We start from the raw sequence: 10,081 nt of genomic DNA, 5'->3' as shown, positions 1-10,081 counted from the left end.
GGAGTCTGAGAGGTCCAAAAGAAGATGTGCATGTACAACAAGCTCCCTTAATGCCCTTCTCATGGAATTTACTTTCTTTGAGATGTGCAAGTGTAGTGTACAGGATGTATAGGATTCACAGATGGATCCAACACTGGTTGTTGGCTAACTATAAGTTCTAATGTAGAGTAATGGGAATGAGCATCCCATGAATTAGAAACAGTTCTCACACCTGGAAAAATGACATGCTTCTGAGGAAGGCTGAAGGCACATTTAATACTAGTGGGAGAGAGAGAAGGCTAAATAATTCCATCTCTATCTGATAAAACAGAAGGTGCTAACTGAGAAGACATCATTGCTGTGATGCTGCAAGCAGGCATTGAAAAGAAAGAAGATTAGTGTAGGAAAGGCTACTGATAGGAATATGAAGTAGGCAGCTTAACCCTTGCTTATCAGACAACTTTGGGGGAAAAGGCACTGTTATTCCCACATTTGAGAGGGTTGATATGTGCTCTATATGGACAAATAATACCTTGAGCTGTCTATTTGCTACAACTGTACTGGAGGTAAAGCAGAACTTTGAAATCTAACAAAATGTCCCTGTGTCCCTTATCAGGTTTTCAGTACCTTTTTAGCTTGCAGAATTAGAAAGCACGATTTTGTTCTGTTGTGTGAACTTGAGCACTATATTTTCATTCATCTAGTTGGAGAAAACTCATTGGCACAGCTGAAAGTACTTTTCTTTTAGATATAGAGATCTGCAATAGATCGGTCAAATTCTTCTTCCAGTTACAATGGTGTAAATCTATCAAAAGCTAAAGAGGCTGCACAGCAGAATTTGGCCCAATGTCATTAAGCCAGTAATACAGTATGTTGTATTTTTTTTAAGTGAAGTGGATCCATAAACACAAAATGGTGTCTTGCTCCTTTTAGTAGCACATTTAGTCTTAAAAGTCTTTGCAGCAGCATAGAATAGAGAAGTTTGGGGTGGGCAGAGTTTCAGTTAGGCTGTTGTGTTGCTTACTGAACAAGGAGAAGAAAAGTCAGCATTAAGCACAAACAGGGCAAGTAATCATTTCTTGCAACCTCACATTCCTGCATTGACTTGCCATTTGGTGCAGGAGATGAGGCCAGCCTAGAAGACGGAGACCACAGAAAGATGAGGGAACTCATGCTTAGCACAAATCCGCCAGCTCCCTTCCCTCAGTGGGACAAACAGGAGTGGAATGACAATTGGATGCTTCCTTTCATTAACATAGGACCCTCCTCATGCTTGAAGCCTTGAAGGTCCACCAGGACTAAATTCATATAAAAGAACCCTGTAATAATGAAGAAAAATAAATCTCTGTATTTTATAAATAACAATCTGTGTAGACTCTACGTGAATACAAGGATGTGATTCACTCTAAGATTCTATTTCTGCAGCTGTTAATAAATCACTCAAGCTGCACTCTGGCAGCTTATGACATCAGCAGAACCCCTCAAGTGAATTACAGCCATTTATTTACATAGAGGAGGCCATCTATCATCTACTATTGACCATCTGTTACTTAGAATATGTGCAGTTTTTGATAAATTAATTACAGTTCAATAACGTGACCTCAATTTTATTCATTTTAACTTTTCTGTATGCAAATATCAGTGAAAAATGACTTATGTGACTTCAGTAGAGCGAGTTATATTGACTTCAGTGGGGCTACTCACACTGTAATGTTAAGTACATTCATACTATTTCTTTTGTTTATCATTTTTGCAGTGCAAATATGTGTAATAAAAAATAATAATATAAAGTGGCAGTGTACACTTTGTATTCTGTGTTGTAATTGAAATCATATATTTGAAAATGTAGAAAAACATCCAAAAATATTTAATAAATTTCAATTGATATTCTATTGTTTAACAGTGCGAGTAAAACAGCGATTAATCGCGATTAATTTTTTAAATCACGATTAAATTTTTATCAGAGGGGTAGCCGTGTTAGTCTGAATCTGTAAAAAGCAACAGAGGGTCCTGTGGCACCTTTGAGACTAACAGAAGTACTGGGAGCATAAGCTTTCGTGGGTAAGAACCTCACTTCTTCAGATGCAAGCCTTCTTGCATCTGAAGAAGTGAGGTTCTTACCCAAGAAAGCTTATGCTCCCAGTACTTCTGTTAGTCTCAAAGGTGCCACAGGACCCTCTGTTGATTAATTTTTTGAGTTAATCGTGTGAGTTAACTACGATTAATTGACAGCCCTAGTAATAAGCTTACCAGAGATCATCCCCTCATTCCAACTAGGGTGCTGGCTGGTGATTAATCCTTCGAACCCCACACAAGGGTTTATCCTGTGGTCACGTGTTCATCACAACTTCAGAACAAGCAACAGAAGTGGGGCAGGGGGAGGGGCCATGGCCCCATCAGTTTTAAAAGTGATTTTCACTTTTTACCAGCCGTAAAGGCAGGAGTGAAAGTGATCCGGTACAGCGTACCGGTAAGAACCCGCACCAGCCTGTACAAAGCCCGCGGCCCTGCTGGTAGGGCCGTATCGGCAGAGCCGCCGACAGGGGAGGCAAAAGGAGTAGGGGTGTTAAAGTGCTGCTGCGGCAGCACTTTAAGGATGGTCCTTTGCTGTGGCAGTGCTTTGAGGATCCTTTAATGACGGGGGGGGCGGGGGCGCAGCAACATTAAAGCACTGCTGTGGCAAAGGACCCTGCAGCGCTTTAATGTCCCTGCCCCTTTTGCCGCCCCCCCCCGCCACCGATGGGCAAGGGGGTGGGCAAAGGGAGCAGCTGCCCCGGGGCCGGTGATTTAAAAAGGGGCGTCTGGAGCCCCAGGCCCTTTAAATCACCATGGGAGCCCCGGGTGGTGCGGGCCAGGCGGCCTGGAAGGGCTGGCTGGCTGGGGGATGCTGACCACCCCCAGCCCTGCCCCTTCCGCCCACGGCCCCACCCCTTCTGGGGGCCAGAGCTGGTCCCGGCCCCGGCCCCGGCCCCGGCCCCGGCCCCGGCCCCGGCCCCAGCCCCGGCCCGATAAGTGTCCTGAGTTACTTTCACCCCTGCATAGGGGTGAGCAATGAAGTCAGGAGGGTGTGGAGAGGAGCAAGCAGAGGCAGGATCTGGGGGGAAGGGACAGCGTGGGGGAGGACTTTGGAAGAAGGGGCGGGGGGGCGGCACAAGGTTGGAGGCTTGGGGGAAGGGGCAGCATGGAGAAGCGAGGCCATGGTTGTGGCACTGGTGGCCCCTCCATTTTCTAGGGAGCTTCCACCGCTCAGTACCCCCAGTCTTATAGGCCTCAGCAGGCCAAAGTCCTTATAGATTCATAGATTCATAGATTCTAGGACTGGAAGGGACCTCGAGAGGTCATCGAGTCCAGTCCCCTGCCTGCATGGCAGGACCAAATACTGTCTAGACCATCCCTGATAGACATTTATCTAACCTACTCTTAAATATCTCCAGAGACGGAGATTCCACAACCTCCCTAGGCAATTTGTTCCAGTGTTTAACCACCCTGACAGTTAGGAACTTTTTCCTAATGTCCAACCTAGACCTCCCTTGCTGCAGTTTAAACCCATTGTTTCTGGTTCTATCCTTAGAGGCTAAGGTGAACAAGTTCTCTCCCTCCTCCTTATGACACCCTTTTAGATACCTGAAAACTGCTATCATGTCCCCTCTCAGTCTTCTCTTTTCCAAACTAAACAAACCCAATTCTTTCAGCCTTCCTTCATAAGTCATGTTCTCAAGACCTTTAATCATTCTTGTTGCTCTTCTTTGGACCCTTTCCAATTTCTCCACATCTTTTTTAAAATGCGGCGCCCAGAACTGGACACAATACTCCAGCTGAGGCCTAACCAGAGCAGAGTAGAGCGGAAGAATGACTTCTCGTGTCTTGCTCACAACACACCTGTTAATACATCCCAGAATCATGTTTGCTTTTTTTGCAACAGCATCACACTGTTGACTCATATTTAGCTTGTGGTCCACTATAACCCCTAGATCCCTTTCTGCCGTACTCCTTCCTAGACAGTCTTTTCCCATTCTGTATGTGTGAAATTGATTTTTCCTTCCTAAGTGGAGCACTTTGCATTTGTCTTTGTTAAACTTCATCCTGTTTAGCTCAGACCATTTCTCCAATTTGTCCAGATCATTTTGAATTATGACCCTGTCCTCCAAAGTAGTTGCAATCCCTCCCAGCTTGGTATCATCCGCAAACTTAATAAGCGTACTTTCTATGCCAATATCTAAGTCGTTGATGAAGATATTGAACAGAGCCGGTCCCAAAACAGACCCCTGCGGTACCCCACTCGTTACGCCTTTCCAGCAGGATTGGGAACCATTAATAACAACTCTCTGAGTACGGTTATCCAGCCAGTTATGCACCCACCTTATAGTAGCCCCATCTAAATTGTATTTGCCTAGTTTATCGATAAGAATATCATGCGAGACCGTATCAAATGCCTTACTAAAGTCTAGGTATACCACATCCACCGCTTCACCCTTATCCACAAGGCTCGTTATCCTATCAAAGAAAGCTATCAGATTGGTTTGACATGATTTGTTTTTCACAAATCCATGCTGGCTGTTCCCTATCACCTTACCACCTTCCAAGTGTTTGCAGATGATTTCCTTAATTACTTGCTCCATTATCTTCCCTGGCACAGAAGTTAAACTAACTGGTCTGTAGTTTCCTGGGTTGTTTTTATTTCCCTTTTTATAGATGGGCACTATATTTGCCCTTTTCCAGTCTTCTGGAATCTCTCCCGTCTCCCATGACTTTCCAAAGATAATAGCTAGAGGCTCAGATACCTCCTCTATTAGCTCCTTGAGTATTCTAGGATGCATTTCATCAGGCCCGGGTGACATGCAGGCATCTAACTTTTCTAAGTGATTTTTAACTTGTTCTTTTTTTATTTTATCCGCTAAACCTACCCCCTTCCCATTAGTATTCACTATGTTAGGCATTCCTTCAGACTTCTCTGTGAAGACCGAAACAAAGAAGTCATTAAGCATCTCTGCCATTTCCAAGTTTCCTGTTACTGTTTCTCCCTCTTCACTAAGCAGTGGGCCTACCCTGTCTTTGGTCTTCCTCTTGCTTCTAATGTATTGATAAAAAGTCTTCTTGTTTCCTTTTATTCCCGTAGCTAGTTTGAGCTCATTTTGTGCCTTTGCCTTTCTAATCTTGCCCCTGCATTCCTGTGTTGTTTGCCTATATTCATCCTTTGTAATCTGTCCTAGTTTCCATTTTTTATATGACTCCTTTTTATTTTTTAGATCGTGCAAGATCTCGTGGTTAAGCCAAGGTGGTCTTTTGCCACATTTTCTATCTTTCCTAACCAGCGGAATAGCTTGCTTTTGGGCCCTTAATAGTGTCCCTTTGAAAAACTGCCAACTCTCCTCAGTTGTTTTTCCCCTCAGTCTTGATTCCCATGGGACCTTACCTATCAGCTCTCTGAGCTTCCCAAAATCTGCCTTCCTGAAATCCATTGTCCCTATTTTGCTGTTCTCCCTTCAACCCTTCCTTAGAATTGCAAACTCTATGATTTCATGATCACTTTCACCCAGGCTGCCTTCTACTTTCACATTCTCAACGAGTTCCTCCCTATTTGTTAAAATCAAGTCTAGAACAGCTTGCCCCCTAGTAGCTTTTTCAACCTTCTGAAATAAAAAGTTGTCTCCAATGCAGTCCAAGAATTTGTTGGATAGTCTGTGCCCCGCTGTGTTATTTTCCCAACATATATCCGGATAGTTGAAGTCCCCCATCACCACCAAATCTTGGGCTTTGGATGATTTTGTTAGTTGCTTGAAAAAAGCCTCATCCACCTCTTCCACCTGGTTAGGTGGCCTGTAGTAGACTCCTAGCATGACATCTCCCTTGTTTTTTGCCCCTTTTAGCCTAACCCAGAAACTCTCAACACTTCCGTCTCCTATGTCCATCTCTACCTCAGTCCAAGTGTGTACATTTTTAATATATAAGGCAACACCTCCTCCCTTTTTCCCCTGTCTATCCTTCCTGAGCAAGCTGTACCCATCCACACCAACATTCCAATCATGTGTATTATCCCACCAAGTTTCAGTGATGCCAACAATGTCATAGTTGTATTTATTTATTAGCACTTCCAGTTCTTCCTGCTTATTCCCCATACTTCTCGCATTTGTATATAGGCATCTAAGATACTGGTTTGATCTTTCCTCCCAGTTTTGTCCTGACTCTCCTTTCTCTCTGCCAATATAGCCCACACTCCCTCTCGTTTCCGACCCATCTCCCCGGTCTCCATGTTCCCCACTTACCTGTGGGCTTTGCTCACCTGTCCCCATCGAACCTAGTTTAAAGCCCTCCTCACTAGGTTAGCCAGTCTGTGTCCGAATAGGGTCTTTCCTCTCCTCGAAAGGTGAACGCCATCTCTGCCTAGCAGTCCTTCCTCAAATAGCATCCCGTGGTCTAGGAAGCCAAAGCCCTCCTGGCGACACCATCTTCGCAGCCAGGCATTCACCTCCATGATGCATCTGTCTCTGCCCGGGCCCCTACCTTTGACAGGAAGAATTGAAGAGAATACCACCTGCGCTCCAAACTCCTTCACCCGTACTCCCAGAGCCCTGTAGTCACTCTTGATCCGCTCAGTGTCACACCGCGCAGTATCATTTGTGCCCACATGGAAGAGTAGCATGGGGTAGTAGTCAGAGGGCTGGATAATCCTCGACAATGCCTCCGTAACGTCTCGGATACGGGCCCCCGGCAGGCAGCATACCTCCCGAGATGAAATGTCAGGGCGACAGATGGGCGCCTCCGTCCCCCTCAGCAGAGAGTCTCCGACCACCACTACCCTACGTTTCCTATTCGCAGTGGTGGCAGCAGACTTTCCAGCCTTAGGGGTACGAGGCTTCTCCTCCCTTACTGTAGGGAGTGATTTCTTCTTTCCTGTATCAAGAAGAGCATAACGGTTACCTATAACCATGGCAGGAGGGTTCGGAGCAAGGGTGGAGCACTGCCTGCTGCCAGAAGTAACCAGCTGCCAGTGTCCACCCTGAGCCATCTCCTCCTCCACCAGTGGTGTATCAGCAGTCCTGTGTACTGGGACAGCTACCTCAGCTGTCTCCACATGGACACTGTCGAGGAATTGCTCGTGGATTCGGATGCTCCTCAACCTAGCCACCTCCTCCTGTAGCTCTCCCACCTGCTGCCTGAGAGATTCCACCAGCAGGCACCTCTCACATTGGATGGTCCCCGCAGCCTGGATATCAGTAAGTGGAAATTGCAAGTTACAGTCTTTGCAAAACCACACCAGGATCTGGGTAGAGGCATCCATGCTCAGGCGCTCTGTCTGGCTACAGGCACAGGTGGAGGAGACAGTAGCAGTGCTGGCACAGGTGTTGCGGGTCTTCCTAACCATCGTAAGCCTCCCTCTGTCAAACTCCCGTCTGCAGCCCCCTGTCAGCTGAAAGGGTTGTTTAAGCAAAACGTTATGAATGTAGTTGCTTTATAGGTATTAAGGGGAATCAAGAGAAAACAGATGGAACTGGCAAGGGACCTTCGCCCCCCTTCCAAACTCCCTTGCAAAACTCCCTGTTAGCAGCCCCTGGTCGCAAAGCTCCCTGGTCGCTTGTGCGCTGCTTTATAAAGCCCTGGCCTGTATGAATGCCCCGCCCACTGATGAAGGCTCAGCCACTTACCAGAGGCTTCTAGCTTTCAAACCTTCCTTTGAAGCTCACGGCTTCCAACTGCCAGCACAGCACACGGTCCTTCAAACAACCAAAACAAACAAACAGACTGACAAACACAAGCTCAGCACACAGCAAGTAACCCTTCCAATCCTTCCCTAAGGATTGGGGTCCCCCTTGCACCAGAGGTGTTGTCTGTTTGCTGAATCAGAAAGCAGGCCAAGAGTCAGTTTAAACTCAGGCTATTTAACCAAAAGTCCTTTCTTTGTCTGCTAGTCTGTAAAAAATCCAATCTGAATCAGTATATGTGAGCCTCTGCAGGTAGTGCTGCTTCTTTGGAGGTGTTACAACCTGAATGAATTTGCCTAAACAACTGCCACTGTTCACTGGTGGAACTGTAGCTACCCCTTCTCATGGAAATACATACAATCCCTGACTCACAAAGATACATAAACCAGTCACTTAATACAACAGACTCCAAAGCTATTAAACTTAATTTGATAAGGTTTAACTTAATTGAATAAAGTTTGTCCAGGACACTGCAGGAAATTGCCATACCTACCTGCCACACCTATATGGCCTCATTAAATTGTCAACGGGAAATGGGATTGTCAATTATTGTTGCATGTTCATAGCTCTTGAAATTACCATTACCACAATATTTAAGGTTAGATTTGTAAATAAACCAAGCTGGTCAAATTCAGTCCTGGTGTAAGAGGACACACCATTAATTTAGCTGGAAATGTATTCATTTCCACTAAAGCTAAATTTATAGATTCATAGATTCTAGGACTGGAAGGGACCTCGAGAGGTCATCGAGTCCAGTCCCCTGCCCGCATGGCAGGACCAAATACTGTCTAGACCATCCCTGGTAGACATTTATCTAACCTACTCTTAAATATCTCCAGAGATGGAGATTCCACAACCTCCCTAGTCAATTTATTCCAGTGTTTAACCACCCTGACAGTTAGGAACTTTTTTCTAATGTCCAACCTAGACCTCCCTTGCTGCAGTTTAAGCCCATTGCTTCTTGTTCTATCCTTAGAGGCTAAGGTGAACAAGTTTTTGGCTTGATAGTAGTAGAAAGCTTTTCTTCAGAGGCAGGCTGTGAACTTAGGCCCTGATCCTGAAACTGGGGCTGAGTGGACACACCCTTTAGCCTGCACAGAGCCTGAGTGATTTCAGTGGAACTCCTTAGAGAGGCAAGGTTCTGACCGTATAGTATGTAAGGATTGGGACCTCAGTTCGGGCCTCAAAAGCAGGTTTTGTTAAAAAGAAATGGTTTTACAAAAACTAACGTGATTAGAAATATTTAAGTATGATTTCTTAATGAAAATTGTTTAGCCAAAACAACAAAAACAAAACATTTAAACACAGTATTTTATTGTTTTTTCATTTTTATTTTTTCCATCTCACACAAGTTCCACTGCCCAAGGTGAGAAAAGTGTAAAAAGTCAACAAACAGCACAAGTGGCTACTATTAAATTCAATTAAACTGAAAAAAATTAATCTGTTAACCACACGGCTAAAGAATTAAAGTCACTTAAATTATTTTTATCTTGTCACTGTCCATTGAAATTCCTATCACCCCTCAACTCAGTGGTAAGGGTCCTAAACCTTTCAATCCTATAGCTTCAGAGCAAATTTTCTAGTTAAGGTGGCAAATTGTCATAGCCATTTTGAACAAGTGTGTGAATAAAGTAATCTTTTCTGTCTGTTTAAAAGAATAAATGATTCCATCTTCACCTTCCTCTTCCCTGATAGTTAACTCCAAAACCAGCAACATTTTCAGATTTGAAACTTTCCCTATATTCCTGAGCATTATGCCTATTACCAAGTTAGAAAATACTTGGCTGGAAAGTAACAAAATTTAATATTGAAAATTATTTGAGGCCTGTACAATAGAAATTTTTCACTACATTTCTGAGCTTGCACTTCCAGGGAGCTGGGCTTTGTGTGCATGATGGTTGTCATAAATGTATGTAAATCAGCCAGTCAGCCTTAAAGAGACACAGTCATATTGCGACAAAGAGTCCTGTGGCACCTTATAGACTAACAGAAGTATTGCAGCATAAGCTTTCGTGGGTGAATACCCATTTCGTCATATTGAAGTCTAGTCAGTTTTAAAGAGAGTTGAAAGTAGATTAATGCACTAAACTTGCTCCTGAACCACCATGCCAATTTTTGTGGTTTTTACCATCAAACTTTCCTATTTAAAAAAATATTTCTTATCCATGTTGCTGTGTGAAATACCCATACAAAAGGAAAATGGATTTACTACTGTACAGAGGGAAAACAGTAAAGTTGATTAACACAAAGTGCTCTCAAATGCACAATGTAAACAAACTGAAAATATTGCTTTTCTTTAATCTCTTTCAGTTATAATAATTTTGGAGTGTTGCAGGGAAAACTCTTTTTAGACAAGTGTATTTTCAGAAGTTGACATCCTTTCCAGCTTAACCTTGATTCTT

Source organism: Chrysemys picta, chromosome 4 (assembly GCF_011386835.1).
Source record: "Chrysemys picta bellii isolate R12L10 chromosome 4, ASM1138683v2, whole genome shotgun sequence".
Classification (NCBI taxonomy): domain Eukaryota; kingdom Metazoa; phylum Chordata; order Testudines; family Emydidae; genus Chrysemys; species Chrysemys picta.
The sequence above is the reverse complement of the archived record's forward strand: the minus strand, read 5'-3'. Positions refer to the sequence as shown.